The sequence below is a fragment of the Polypterus senegalus genome, unplaced genomic scaffold (assembly GCF_016835505.1).
Source record: "Polypterus senegalus isolate Bchr_013 unplaced genomic scaffold, ASM1683550v1 scaffold_3613, whole genome shotgun sequence".
Taxonomy (NCBI): domain Eukaryota; kingdom Metazoa; phylum Chordata; class Cladistia; order Polypteriformes; family Polypteridae; genus Polypterus; species Polypterus senegalus.
Window position 1 is genome coordinate 5,384 of NW_024378096.1, and position 15,572 is coordinate 20,955.

General features: G+C 46.4%; 4 pseudogenes; all 4 read right to left on the minus strand.

Moving 5' to 3' along the window:
* Window positions 1-991: 991 nt before the first annotated feature.
* Window positions 992-1,132, minus strand: LOC120519545 (annotated as a pseudogene).
* A 4,499-nt stretch (window positions 1,133-5,631) lies between these two features.
* On the minus strand, window positions 5,632-5,777 carry LOC120519543 (annotated as a pseudogene).
* Window positions 5,778-10,366: 4,589 nt separating this feature from the next.
* Window positions 10,367-10,508, minus strand: LOC120519541 (annotated as a pseudogene).
* Window positions 10,509-15,106: 4,598 nt separating this feature from the next.
* LOC120519544 lies at window positions 15,107-15,243 on the minus strand (annotated as a pseudogene).
* Window positions 15,244-15,572: the final 329 nt, after the last annotated feature.

Below are 15,572 nucleotides of genomic sequence, written 5' to 3' on the forward strand. Positions count from 1 at the left end.
ACCCAGTCCATACAAGCACTAAAAAAGAGGGCGAAAACACCCCCGCGCCCAGAATAATGGGAAAAAAAACAAGGTTCTGTCTCCACACCACTACAACCGGTACGGGCTGGCCAGAAACCAGCAACTTGGGGGGTCCCCCTGTTTTGGAACTCCCCCCAGGGGCTCAACAATGGTCGAAGGGTTTTTGAAAATGACAAAGCAAAAACTTTGCCAATTCCGTTTTCCCCATCCCTGTGGGATTGCCGCAAACAGGTTTGGTCCTTCTGGGGGAGCCCCTTTAAAGTTGCAGGCCCCCACAGTGGGAAAGGGTCTATTTTATCTATGTATCCATCCATCCATCATCCATCCGCCCCTGAGGTGGAACGGGTAACAGGGGGTCTTAAATGGGGGGCGAGGGAACCGGCAAGGGGATCAGCATGAAGGAAACGAATTTTAATTCAAAAGACATTCCGAAAAATTTCAAAAAAATGGAAAAAAAAAAAGAAGAGAAAAGGGGAAAAAAAAAAAAACATGGGGTGTCGTTTAAAAAAAGGGCTTCTTTCAATTTGGGAGAAAAAGGGGGCAGCCCCGTTTTGGGGGAAAACCGAGTGCTGTGTTTTTTTCCTTTTTGCCAGCAGGAGTCCCCCATGCTTTTCTTTTCCCCTTCCACCTTTTCAAAGTGGGGTCTTGGGGCAAGGGAAAACGGGTTAAAATCAGTAAAGAGGCACTAAAAAAAAAGAAAGATTATTTTATTTTTATTTTTTTTATGTGTGTGGGGGGGCCTTAAGATAAAAATACATTGATTAGTTAATTTAAAATTTAAAATTTTTTTTATTATAATTTTTTTTTTGGGGGGGCCAAAAAAAAATAAATAAATGGGACAAAGATTGATTGATTGAATTTTTAACTTTTTTATTTATTGCTTAAAGCTCCCCCACGGCCACAGGCCCTGCTTCAAACCAAGCACCACTTTCCCTAAGTTAAACGATTTTCGTTTTTTTTTGAACCAGGATAGGGAAGCAAGCGTCCCCACACCCCAAAATTTTGAGCGGGTTTCCCCCATTTGGGGAAAACGGGGGCCCAAACCGGGGTAATGGATGAGTCGCCTGGGAGAACCCCAAAATGATCATGGTATCTCCTGCCAGGAGAGTTTCCCCCGGGCCCTCCTCCCACCGGCTTCACGCCGGCGGGGGGGTTTTTCCCCCGCAAGTCCCGGTCCCCCCCCCCGGCTTCCGGGGTCCCGGCTTTTTGGCCCCGGGGGGCCCCCATGGGGGAGCGTTTTCGCCCAGCGCCCGGGGACCGTGACCCGGGGTGTTGGGGGCCACCCACCACCTTGATTAGACAGGTTTTACAGCAACCCCAAGGTGCACCCCGGGCCCTTTTGAAACCAGCCACCCATCGCTGGGGCTTATTGGCTGGAAGAGAAACGGAGGGTAGGATCGGGGTGTGAAAGGAAAAACCGCCCCAACAGCAAAGCAGGCGGGGGGGAGCGGAGGCAGGGGGGAAAACTAAAAAGAGGGAAAGGCCCCCCCCCCCGGGAAAGGGAAAAAGCCCCCGGGGTGGGCCCGGCAGCGAGCACCCCCGGAAGACCGGCCCGAGGCCGCCGAGTGATCTGGGGCAGCGCCGTACACGTGGACTTGAGCCCGGGGCTTGCCCCCCTTTTATGCCACTGTGGATTGGTTTCAAGGATGGGGTTTCTGGTTCTTTTAAAATGCCCCTTTGTGTTTCAGGCTCCCCCATGGCTGGAAGACTTCTTCATCTATCCCTCCATCCATCCATCCATAATCCACCCATCCAGAGGTGGAACAAAAGGGGGGTCTTTTAAAAGGGTGGGGGAAACGAGAGCCGGGGGGGACGTATGAAGGAAAAGCATTCTAACAAAGAATAACTTAAAATTTCAAAAAGAATGGCAATTAAAAAAAAAAAAAAAAAAGAAAAGGGAAGGGAAAAAAAAAAAAAAAATAGGGTTGGTTTAGAAAGAGGGGTTACAGTTTATTTGGGGAGAGAAAAGCCCCCCTTTGGGGCCCTACCACTTGAACCCCCATCTCGCCGACCGGAAGCTAACGAGTCGGGCTCGGATACTTGGATGGGAACCCCCTGGGAAATCCGTGGAAACTTTTTCCTTCGCCAGCAGGGTGCCCGCCTCCTTTTTTTTTTTCCTCCTTCCACCCGATTTGAAGCTGGGCTTTTTTCAGCCAGTGATCTGGGGGAGCCCTGGCCCCGGGGGACTTGAGCCCGGGGCTGCCTCCCTTTTATGCCACTTGGGGTTTTGAGGTGGGAAAAGGAAAGAGGCGCTGGTCCTTTTTGGACGAGCCCCCCTTTTTAAAATTTCAGGCCCCCCGAAGAGTGGGGGGATCTATCTGTCTTTTTATCCATCCATCCATCCAGAGGAGGGCGGGGAAAGGGGGTCTTAAATGGGGACAAGCGAAACTGGGAAGGGGGCAGCATGAAGGAAAATCATTAAAATTTAAAAAGAATGGAAAAAAAAAAAAAAAAAAAAAAAAACAGACGGGAAGGAGGGAAAAAAAAAAACTGGGGCTGTCGTTTAGAAAAGAGGGCTTCCAAAGTTGGAATGTTTTCCAAAAAACAGGTTTTCTTTCCCATTCCTTTTTTCTTTTGGGGAAAAACTTTCTTTTATTTTTTATACCCTTGCCTTCCACAATATTTTTTTATCAGTTATTGGCCCCAAACTTTCTTCCCCCCTTTCCCTGGCCCAAAAACCCACCAAGTCTTTTCAAGCTTGATGTCTACTAATTTTTCCTGCCTTACTTCCTTCCATACCCTTTTCCCACTGGGGGGCGTCCCAATTGATCCATACGCTTATTTTTTTTTTTTAACCCCGTCCCGGGGACAAGGCCCTTGTAAATTCTTTCTTTTATTTAAAATGGTTTTTTCTAGTTTCATGGCCACCCATAATTCTACTTGATTATTTGGAAATTTTCCCCCAAATTTTTTCCCCTTTCAGTTTAGATTCCTCTCTAGATTTCCCAGTAATGTTTATCTTCACTTCCTTTTTTTTTCCACTAATTCTTTTTCCCCCCCTCCAAAGTCCTTTTTCATCCCGGCCACAATCTTTTATACGTCCACAACCTCCTGTATAGTTTGGGGAATCTAAACTCATATGGTTTCTTGTTCTGGTTTTAAAAGCCCAAACCTTTTTAGATGACCACCATCATGTCCTGGCTAACCGCTGCCCCCCCTTTTCCGCCTGTAAAAGGATATTAAAAAGGGGGGTATTTTTCCCCCAAGATCCTGTCCCGAAAAACCTTTCTCCCCCCTTTTTTTTTTGTTTTTTTACTTTCTGTTTTTAATTTTTTCCCCTGTAGACCCCCAAAAAAAAAAAAACATTGTCTTTTGATTTTCCTTGAATATATTTTTTCCAAAAAAAATGCTTGGGAAAAAAGCCTGGGCAAAATTATTTTCAAAAAAATTTTTCCCCCATATTTAGTTCCTAGTCCTCCAGAACTTGTGAGCTTGTATAACTTTTTCCATCTCCTTCCAGTCTCTTTCCCCCCTCCTTCCAAAAAGGATCCCTAAATTTTAACCGCCCCCCTATGTATTTTCATTCAAAAAATCCTCCCCACTTGCCCCCCAGATAGATTTCCATTTAATTGGGCTCTTTTTTTTTTTTAATTTGTTCCCTGAGATATCTGATCAATCCCTAACTTCCCCAAATTTTTCTTAATGTCATATTAAAACAGTTGGGTGTTTGTCAACCCCCTTTTATATTGGGAACCCCTTTTCCATTTTCATTTCCTTCCTTCTTTCCAATTTTTCTACTTTTTGAACCCTATAAGAACACAAAACACTTTCTTATAATTCTTCTTACTATTCTTTGGTGAAAAACACATTTGCTAAATACGATATTTTTGGGGATTGTAATTGCCTTCATCAAAATATTTTCCCCTTCTATTGATAAGTTGTTAACCCCCAAAATCCTGCTTTTTGTTTTATTTTTTTTTCCCCCATTTCTTTCCACCCCAAATCCTCTTTTGTATTTTTAACCCCAATACTTTCACAACATTTGACAACCTTATTCTTCCTAGTGGTTTTCCTTCCTTTTCCCCCAACGTTCCATGAGGAACACAAAGAAAAACCAGCGGTACCAAGGATTCTCAAGGGGCACAGTCCCAAAGGAGCCCAGCCTTCATCTCAGGTCACTGGGAGCATCCATGTCTCACAAACATATAGCAAGAAAGGGCACCAGGACCCCAAGACTTGGCCCTTCGTTCTTTTGAGAGATATTGGGAGCCACACACCCTTTCCAGTGACCTCATGAACCACCAAGCTCTCCCCATCTGTTACTGACTTCATAGGAAGAGTCACCAGGGACATGAATGTCACTGCCAAGGTAAGTAAACCACCCCAACAAGGTCAACACACCTCCGCAAACAGACACACTGCGGGATATCTGTGCCCAAGAGGTCATTAAAGGCCTGGCTGTTGGTTTTCACCCAGGACACTAAAGGGCCCAGACACTCAGACTCCTCCCCCAGTCTCTTGAGCACCCTGATCAGAGCCTCCATTGACTCCACCAAATCACAGCATCATCAGCAAAGTCAATATTCATGAATCTTTCTTCTCCAACAGATGCCCCACAGCCCTTTAACCCCGACCCTGCACAACACCCAGTCCATACAAGCACTGAACAAAGTAGGAGCAAGAAACACCCCTGACAAACCCAAAAATAACGGGGAAAAAACAAGAGGTTCGTTCCCCACACCATACAGTACCATTAGGAACCCCATGATATCCAGCAATTTTGGGGGAACCCCAAAGTCTCGGAACCCAAGGAAGCTCAACAACTGAGTCAAGCGTAAAAAAACAAAAGGCTGCTAAGAAACTTTCGGTATTCCGTTCCCATGCCACTGTGGGTTTTTACGTTAGCGGGACACGGGGTTGCTGGTCCTTTCCCCATGCCCCTTTGTGTTCAGGCCCCGCCTGAAGAGCTACGAGATCTATCTGTTCATCTATGTATCCATCCACCTTTTCCCCATCCGCCAGAGGGGGAAAGGGGGTAACAGGGGGTCTTAAAGGGGTGGCAGAGCGGAGGGAAGAAGGGGATAATGAAGGGACAAGCTTTAATTAAAAAGACATTCCAAAAATTTAAAAAGAAGGGAAAAAAAAAAAAATGAAGACAGACAGGGGAAGGGGGGAAAAAAAAAAAAAAAAATGGCTGTCTTCAAAAAAGAGGTTTCCCAAAGTTGCAGGGGGAAAAGGCACCCCGTTTACGGGGAAAGAGGTGTAAGTTTTTGCCTTTCTGCCAGAGGAGTCGCCCTTCACCTCGTTTTTTTCTTTCCTCCTTCCACCCGTGAAAAGGGGGCCTTTTGGCAGAAAGGGAAAGGGCTTAAAATCAGTAAAGAGGCATAAAAAAAATGTGATTATTTATATTAATTTTATTATGTGTGTGGGGGGCCCCAAAATTACATAATTGATTAGTTAATTTAAATTAATATTATTTTTTTTTAATTTTTTTATTGGGGGGGTCCAAAAAAAATAAATAAATGGACAGACAAGATTGAGATTAATTTTTTGGGAAATTTTTATTTGCTTAAAGCCCCAGAGCGTTGTCTCCAGGCTCCCTTCACAATCGCCCAAGAATTCCATAAGTTGAAACGCATGTTTTTTAGTCTGTTTTGAACCAGGGGCTATCAGGGGAAGGGAACCAGCCCCACTACCACAAAATGCGGGTTTCCCCCATTTGGGGGAAAACGCGGGGGGCAAAACACCCGGAGGCAATGGATGAGCCTCGCCCTGGGAGAACCACCAGTGATCATGATTCCCCCGGAATTGAGTTGTACAGCCCCCCGGGCCATCCCCCCCCCCCTCGGGACCGCCGGCGGCGGGGGGTTTTCCCCCGCACAGCCTCGTCCTTGGGCCCCCTTCGGGGTTCTTCGGGGTCCTTCGGGCTTTTTTGGCCCGGAGCGCGCAGGCGGGGGCATGCGCCCAGACGCCCGTGTGCACCGTGACCCGGATGGGGGGGGTTAAACCCCTCACCACCTTGATTGACAGGTTTCACTAGAAAACCCCAAGGTGCCCCTTTCCCCTTTTATGAAAACCAGCCACCCATCCAGCTTTGGCGGGAAGAAAAACAGGGGGGGTAGGACTGGGGGGATGCTAAAAGGAAACACCCCCCAACAGCAAAGAAGGCGGCAGGCGGGACAGGAGGCAGGAGGCAAGCGCGAAAGGAAGGCGACCCCGCGCCCGGGAGACCGGAGGAAAAAAGCCCCGGCGGGGGCTGCCCGGAGCAGAGCCCCCCGGGAAAGACCTGCGCCGGGGCCCCCCAGTGATCTGGGGCAGCGCGGGGCACGTTGAGACTTGACCCGGTGCTTGCCCTCCCTTTTATGCCACTGTGGGATTGACTTTGCAAGGATACGGGTTGCTGGTTCTTTCTGGAAGTCCCCTTTTTTAAAGTTGCAGGCTCCCGCTGATGAGCTGGAAGACCTCTGTTCATTATCCATCCCTCCATCCATCCATCAATCCATCCATCCATGAGGTGGAACGGTGGGGGGTCTTAAATGGGTGGCGAGGCAGAGAGCCGAAGAAGGGATCAGTATGAAGGACAACGACATTCAAACAAAAGAAAAATTAAAATTTCAAAAGAATGGGAATTAAAAAAAAAAAAAAGAAAACAGACAGGGGAAGGAAAAAAAAAAAAATAGGGGTGGTTTTTGAAAGGGGCTTCCACAGTTTATTTGGGAGAAAACGAGAGCCCCGTTTTGCCCTACCACTTGAAAGCCCCGATGTCCGGGTCTCGAAATAACGAGTCGGGCTGGTTAGTTTTTGGATGGGGGGCCGCCTAAAACCCGGGGCCGGTTTTGCCTTTTTGCGGGAGGAGTCGCCCTCGCCTGCCCTTTTTTTTTTCCTCCTTCCACCCGATAGAAACTGGGCTTTGGAGGGGGGATCTGGGGGCCCCGGGAACCCTTGAGACGGGGTGCTTTCCTCCCTTTTATCCCATGTGGTTTCTTGGGAAAAAAAGAGGCTTGGTCCTTTCTGGCGATGCCCCCCTTTTAAAGTTGGGGGCCCCCCCGAAGAGCGGAAGGATCCTCTGTCTTTCATCCATCCATCCATCCATGAGGAGGAAGGGAACAGGGGCAAATGGGTGGCGAGGCGGAGGGAAAAAAGGGGGGATCAGATGAAGGACCGAATTAAATTTTAAAAAAGAATGGAAAAAAAAAAAAGCAAGACGGGGGAAGGAAAAAAAAATAAAAAATGGGGCTGCTTAGAAAAGGGGCTTTTTAAAATTTTTTCCATAAAAAGGTTTTCATCACCCCAATTTTTTTCTGTTGGGGAAAAAACTTTTGTTTATTTGTGCACACCTTGCCTTCCAAAATTTTTTACCGTTTATTGGTCCCAATCTTTTTTCCCCCACCTCTTTTTTTCCCCTGACCTCCCAAACACCCCCCAAACCTATCCAGTTTTAAAAGTCACTATGTGTCTCTGCCTTTTTCCTTCCATATCCTTGCCATGTACCCACTTTATGTCCATACTGACTTATTTTTTTTTTTTTTACATCCGTCCCTGGGACATTTAGGCCCTTTAAATTTTTCTTTTACTTGCCGTTGGTTTCTAGTGCTTCATGGGGGGCCCGGTATATCTGCTACTTGATTATTTGGAAAAATTTCCCCCAAAACTTTCCCCTATCGTTTTGATTTTTCTAGATTTCCCCTTGTTTACTGGCCTCCCTTTTTTTACTTTTTTCCCCTAATTCTTTCCCCCCTCCACAAGTCCTTTTCATCCCGAAGCCCACAATCTTTGATACAGTCCATCAACCTCCTGTATGTTTGGGAATCTAAAACCCTATGGTTTCTTTTTCTGGTTTATAAAGCCCAAACCTTCTTAGATGACCACCCATCATGTACTGCTAAACCGCTGCCCTCCCTTTCCGTTTCTGTAACAAGGATATGTAAACGCCTTTATTTCAATCTTAAAAGATCCTAAGTCCAGAAAACCTTTCTCCCCTTTCCTTTTTGTTTCTTTACTTCTGTCTTAGACCTTCTCATCTGTAGACCTCCCAAAAAATAAAAACATTGTCTTTCGATTTTCCTTAGAATATATTTTGTCCGAAAAACTTGCCAGAAAAGAGCCTGGGCAAAATTATTGACTTAATTAGCAAAATTTTGCCCTCATATGTTGGGTCTCCTAGTCCTCCAGAGACTTGGAGCTTGTATAATTTTTCTTTCCATCTCCTTCCAGTCTCTTCCTCCTTCCCTTTCCAAAATGGATCCTACATTTTAACCGCCTCTATGTATTTTCATCAGTTTAAAGTCCTCCTGCCACTTGCCCCCAGATGGCATTTGGGTTTCCTTATTTAATTGGGCTCTTTTGCTTTTGAATTTGTTCCTAGAGATATCTGATCATATCCGCTTAACTTCCCAATTTTACTTTTAAAGTCATATTTAAAAACAGTTGTGTGTTCTTAAAGTCAACTCCCTTTCTATATTCGGGAAACCCCTTTTCCTCCATTTTTATTACCTTCCTTCTTGCCAATTTTTCACATTATGAACCCTATAAGAACACAAAAAACTTTCTTTTAATTCTTCTTACTATTTTTCTTTGGTGGAAAAAACAATTTGCTAAATACATGTTTTGGGATTGTAACTGCCTTCTAGCAATATCTTCCCTTCTATTGATAAGTTCGTTAACCTCCAAAATCCTGCTTTTTCTTTGTTACTTTTTTTCCCCATTTCTTTCCACTCCATCCTCTGCTTTCCCTTAACCCAATTTCAAACATTTTGAAAACCCTTTTTCTTCCTAGTGGTTTTTCCTTCCATTTCCCCAACGGATTCCATGAGGAACAAAAAGTAAAACCAGCGGTACCAAGGATTCTCAAGGGGCACAGTAAAAGGAGTCCAGCCCTCATCTCAGGTCACTGGGGAGCATCCATGTCCCAAACATAAAAGCAAGAAGGAAGCACCGGGACTCTAAAGACTTGGCCCTTCGTTCTTTGCAGAGATATTGGGAGCGCTTAACACACCTTTCCAGTGACCTCATGAACCACCAAGCCTCCATCTGTCTACTGACTTCATAGGAAGAGTCACCAGGGACATGAATGTCACCCCAAGGTGAAAACCCCTCAACAAGGTCAAACACCTCCGCAAACAGACACACTGCTGATATCTGTCCCCAAGAGGTCATTAAAGGCCTGGCTGTTGGTTTTCATCCAGGACACTCACAAGCCCAGACACTCAGACTCCTCACCAGTCTCTGAGCACCTTTGATCAGAGCCTCCATTGACCCACGACAATCACAGCATCATCAGCAAAGTCAATATTCATGAATCTTTCTTCTCCAAGATCCCCACAGCGCTGAACCCCATGACCCTGACAAACCAGTCCATAAAGCACTGAACAAAGTAGGAGCAAGAACACACCCCCGACGAACCACGAATCAACTGGGAAAACACAGAGGTTCTGTTCCACACCACTCACAGTACCAGTGTCGGGCTGGCCATGATATCCAGCAACTTAGGAATCCCACTGTCTCGGAACTCCCACAGGGAAGCTCGAACAACTGAGTTTAAAGTTTGGAAAATCGGGCGGCTGCTAAAAAACTTTGCGACATTCACGCTTTGCCCATGCCACTGTGGGATTGCACGTAGCAAGGACACGAGGTTGCTGGTCCTTTTTGGACGATGCCCCCCCTTTTAAAGTTGCAGGCTCCCGCTCAAGAGCTGGACAGATCATCTGTCTATCTATGTATCCATCCATCCATCCATCCATCTCCATGAGGTGGAACGGTAACAGGGGTCTTAAAGGGGGAAAAGCGAGAGAGCCCCAGAAGGGATCAGCATGAAGGACAACGATATTCTAATTCAAAAAAATTTAAAAAATTTTAAAAGAATGGCAAAAAAAATGAAAAACAGACAGGGGAAGGAGGAAAAAAACATAATGGCTGTCGCTCAGAAAAAAGGGCTTCCCAAAATTGCATATTTTGGGGAGAAAAGGGCAGCCCTGTTTACTGGGAAATACGAGTGCTGTAAGCTTTTGCCTTTCTGCCAGCAGGAGTCGCCCTTCACCTCTCTTTTCCTCCTTCCACCTGTGCAGAAGCGGGGCTCTGGCAGCAAGGAAAGGGCTTAAAATCAGTAAAGAGGCACTAAAAATAATGAAATTTTTATATTATTATTTTATTATGTGTGTGGGGGCCCTTTAAGATAAATACATACATTGATTAGTTAATTTAAATTAATATTATTTTATTATAATTTTCTATTGGGGTCCTTAAAATAAATAAATAAATGGACAGACAGACAGATTGATTGATTGAATTTTGGAACTTCTTTTATTTATTGCTTAAAGCCCCAGAGCGTTGTCCACAGGCCCTGCTTCCTACAACACCACTTCCATAAGTTGAACGCATGTTTCAGTCTGTTTTGAACCAGGACTATCAGGGAAAGCGAACCAGTCCCCACTACCACAAATTATGCAGCCGAGTTCCGCATTTGGGAATCGAGGTCAAACACCAGGCAATGATGAGCCTCGCCCCGGGAGAACCACCAGTGATCATGGTATCTCCTGCCGGGCGTGGTTGTGCCAGCCGGCGCCATCCTCCCACTCCCGTTACACGGGGCGGCGGGGGTTTTCCAGCACAGTCCCGGGGCCCGCCCCTCCCGGGTTCCCGGATCCTGGGGCTTGGGCCCCGGAGGCCGCGCAATGCGGGAGCTAGCTTTCTGCCCAGGAGCCGTGGTGCACCGTACCTGATGTTGGGTTCACACCTCACCACCTTGATTAGACAGGTTTCACTAGAACCCCAAGGTTCACCTCGCCTTGTAACCCGCCACCCATCGCTGGAGCTTTGGCTGGGAAACAGGAGGGGTAGACTGGGCGGATGCTGAAAGAGAAACAGCCTAACAGCAAAGACAGGCGGGAGGCGGCAGACAGGGAGGCAGGAGGAAAAGCTGCGAAGAGGAAGGCGAACCCTGGCCCGGAGACCGAGAGGAAGAAGCCTCGGCGTGGGCCGCACAGGAGCAGAGCACCTCGGAAGACCTCCCCGAGGCCGCAAAAGTGATCTGGGGCAGCGCTGGTACACGCTCAGACTTGAGCCGGTGTGCCTCCCTTTGACCACTGTGGGATTACGCTAGCAAGGATACGAGGTTGCTGGTTCTTTCTGGAAGATCCCCCCCTTTGTAAGTTGCAGGCTCCCTCCTGATGAGCTGGAGAATCTTTTGTCATCTATCCATCCATCCATCCATCCATCAATCCATCCATCCATGAGGTGGAAGGGGTAACAGGAGTCTTAAATGGGTGGCTGGGAGCTGAGAGCCCAAAAAGGGGGATCAGTATGAAGGACAACGAATTCTAATTCAAAAACATAAATTTAAAAAATTTCAAAAGAATGGTCAAAAAAAAAAAAAAAAAATGAAGACAGACAGGAAGGAGAAAAAAAAAAAAACATAGGGTTGTCGTTTAGAAAAGAGGGCTTCCACGGTTGCCTATTTGGGGGAGAAAACGAGCAGCCTCGTTATGCCATACCACTCTGAACACCTATCTCTCCCATCTCGAAGCTAAAGATCGGGCCTGGGTTTGTACTTGGATGGGAGAAACCGCCTGGGAATACGAGTCCCTAAGCTTTCCTTTCGCCGCAGGAGTCGCCCTTCGCCCCGCTTTTTCCTCCTTCCACCCATGAAGCTGGGCTTTTTGGCAGCCGAGGATCTGGGGCAGCCTGGGACACGTCGAGACTTGGCCGTCTTGCCCCCCCTTTGATGCCACTGTGGATTGCAGGTTGGAAAGGACACGAGGCTGCTGGTCCCCTTTTTGGACGATCCCCTTTTTAAAATTGCAGGCTCCCCCTGAAGAGCTGGACGAGATCATCTGTCTTTCTATCCATCCATCCATCCATGAGGGGGAAGGGGAACAGGGGGGTCTTAAATGGGTGGCGAGAGCCGGGGAGCGACAGAAGGGATCAGCATGAAGGACAACGTGACATTCAAATTTAAAAGAATGGCAAAAAAAAAAAATGAAGACAGACAGGGAAGGAGAGAAAAATAAAAACATAGGCTGTCGCTTAGAAAGAGGGTTTCCCAAAGTTGAGATGTTTTCCTCATAAAACGAGAGGTTTTCTCTGATCATTCCAATTATTTCTCTGTTGGGAAAAAACCGTTTATTTGTGTATGCACACCTTGCCTTCCACAATACTTTTTATCACGTTATTCGTCCCAATCTTTCCACACCTCTTTTCCCCTGACCTCCCAAACACCACCAAGTTCCCTCCAGCTTGATGTCTACTATGTGTCTCTGCCTTACTTCCTTCCATACCCTTGCCACTGTGGGCAGTCCCAATTGCGTCCATCTGACTTATTTTTTTTCTTTTTAACGTCCCTGGGACTTTGGCCCTTGTAAATTTTTCTTTTTCTTAAAGCCAGGTTGGTTCTAGTGCTTCATGGTGCCAGCCAGGCTATATCTGCTACTTGATTATTTGGAACTTTCCCCCCAAATCCCCATCGTTGATTCCTCCTAGATTTCCCCGTAAAGTACGCTTCCCACCCCTTTCCTTACTTTTTCCACTAATTCTTCCACCTCCTCCACAAGTCCTTTTCATCCCTGCTGAAGCCCACAATCCCTTTTATTGTCCATCAAACCTCCTGTATAGTTTGGGTAATCTAAACTCATATGGTTTCTGTTCTGGGTTTTAAAGCCCAAACCTTCTTAGATGACCACCCATCATGTACCTGGTAACCGCTGCCCCCCCCTTTCCGCCTTCAAAGGATGATATGTAAACGGCCGTGTATTTCAATCTAACAGATCCTAAGTCCAGAAAACCTTTCCCCTCTCCTTTTGTTTCTTTACTTTCGTCTATGACCTTCTCATCTTAGACCTCCCAAAAAATAAAAATTGTCTTTCGATTTTCCTTAGAATATATTTTGCCAAAAAAACTGTTGCCAGAAAAAAGCCTGGGCAAAATTATTGACTTAATTAGCAAAATTTGCCCTCATATGTTAGTCTCCTAGTCTCCAGAGACTTGTGAGCTTGTATAACTTTTCTTCCATCTCCTTCCAGCCCTTCTTCCCTCCTTCTCCCTCCAAAATGGACCCCTTAATATTTTAATCCCTCTATGTTTTTTCCCATGTCAGTTTAAGTTCCTGCCACTTTGCCCTGCAGATGGCACCGGATTTCCTTATTTAATTGGGCTCTTTTGCTTTTTGAATTTCTGTTCCTAGCAGATATCTGATCATATCCGCTTAACTTCCTTTTACTTAATGTCATATTAACAACAGTTGCTGTGTGTCTAAAGTCAACCCCTTCTATTTGAACCTCTTTCCTCCATTTTCACCTTCTTCTTCAATTTTTTCCCTTATGAACCCTATAAGAACACAAAACACTTTCTTATAATCTTCTTACTTTTTCTTGGTGGAAAAATTTTCTAAATACGATAGTTTTTGGGGTTGTAACTGCCTTCATCAGAATATCTTCCCCTTCATTGATAAGTTGTTTAAACCCCCAAAATCCTGCTTTTTTTTTTTTGGTTTTCTTTTCCCCCTTTTTTTCCCACTCCATCCTCTCTGATTCTTAACCCCAATACTTTCACAACATTTGACAACCTTTATTCTTCCTAGTGGTTTTCCTTCCATTTCCCAACGACTCCATGAGGAACACAAAGTAAAACCAGGTACCCAAGGGTTCCCTCCTAAGGGAAAGTACAAAGAGTCCAGTCTTCATCTCAGGCCTGGGAGCACCCATGTTCCCAAAACATAAAAGCAAGAAAGGAAGCACCGGGGACTTAAGACTTGGCCCTTGTTTTTTGGGTAAAATATTGGAGGATACACCCCTTTCCAGTGACCTCATGAACCCAAAGCTCTCCCATCTGTCTACTGACTTCATAGGAAGAGTCACCAGGGACATGAATGTCACCCAAGGGCAAACCACCAACAAGGTCAACACACTCTCCGCAAACAGACACACTGCTGATATCTGTCCCCAAGAGGTCATTAAAGGCCGCTGTTGGTTTTCATCCAGGACACTCACAGCCCAGACACTCAGACTCTCACTCAGTCCTTGAGCACCCTGATGACCCTTTGACCCCAAAGGACAATCACAGCATCATCAGAAAGTTCATATTCATGAATCTTTTCTCCAACAGATGCCCCACAGCCGCTAAACCCCCTGACCCTGCACAACACCCAGTCCATACAAGCACTGAACAAAGTAGGAGCAAGAACACCCCTGACGAACCACAGAATCAACTGGGAAAAACACAGAGGTTCTGTTCCCACCCCTACAGTAAAGTGTACTGGCTGCATGATATCCAGCAAAATTCAGGGGAATCCCATAAGTCTAGGAACTCCACAGGAAGCTCGAACAACTGAGTCAATGCTTTTGTGAAAATCGACAAAGGCTGCTAAGAACTTGCCGATATTCACGTTTAGGCCCATGCCACTGTGGGATTGCGCGTGACAATGAGGTTGCTGGGCCTTCTGGACGATGCCCCTTTTGTAAAGTTGCAGGCTCCCGCCAAGAGCTGGGGACCCATCTGTTATCATGTACCCATCCATCCACCCTCCATGGGAGGGGGAAAGGGGTAACGGGGGTCTTAAAGGGGTAAGCGAGGAGACCGGGCAAAAGGGGGATGCAAAGGACAACGAATTCTAATTCAAAAGAACCCAAAATTTAAAAAGAAGGGAAAAAAAAAAAAAAAATGAAGACAGACGGGGGAAGGGGAAAAAAAAAAAACATACTTTCGTTCAAAAAAGGGGGCTTAAAGTTGCATAGGGAGAAAAAAGGGGGGCCCCCTGACTGGGAATCCCGAGTGCTGTAAGCTTTTGTTTTTGCCGGGGGCCCTTTTCATTCTTTTTTTTTTCCCTCCCCACCTTTCCGGCTGGCCTTGGCAGCAAGGAAAGCGGCAAACAGTAAAGACCCCAAAAAATAATAAAAATTTTTTTATTTATTTTTTTATTTTTTTGGGGGGGCCCTTAAGAAAAATACATACATTATTGAAATTTAAATTTAATATTTTTTTAATAATTTTTCTAGGGGGGGGGTTTTAAAAAAAATAAATAAAGGGAAAGAAACAGTTTTGGGGGGGTTGTTTTTTGGTTTTTTATTTATTCTTAAAGCTCCAGAGCGATTCCACAGGCCCCTGTCTCCCCCAACCCCCATAAGTTGCCCCGTTTTAGTCTTTTTTTTTCAGGGGTATCGGGAGAGCCAACGCAGTCCCCCCCCACCCAAAAATTTTAGCGAGGTTTTAAACCGGGGCGCCCCCGGGTGCAATGGATACCTCCCTGGGGGAACCACCTTTGTGATCATGGTATCTCCCTGCCAGGGTATAGGTAAGCCGGGGCCCTCCTCCCACTTCCCCCTTCATCGCCGGGGGGGGGAGGGTTTTCCCCCGCCGTCCCCGGTCCTTCGGCCCCCTTTGGGCCCTTTTGGATCCCTTGGGCCTTTTTTCCTGGGGCGGGAGCCAGCTGCGGGCCCCTGTGCCCGGGGGATGTTGGTTAAACCCACCTCACCACCTTGATTAGGGTTTCACTGCAACCCCCGGTGCCCCGTTTTTAAAAGCCCCCGCTGGGCTTGGCTGGGAAAAAAACAGGAGGGGAGGGGTCGGGGTGCTGGGAAAAAGCCGCCCAAAAGAAAGCAGGCGGCAGGCGGGGAAAAAGGGGG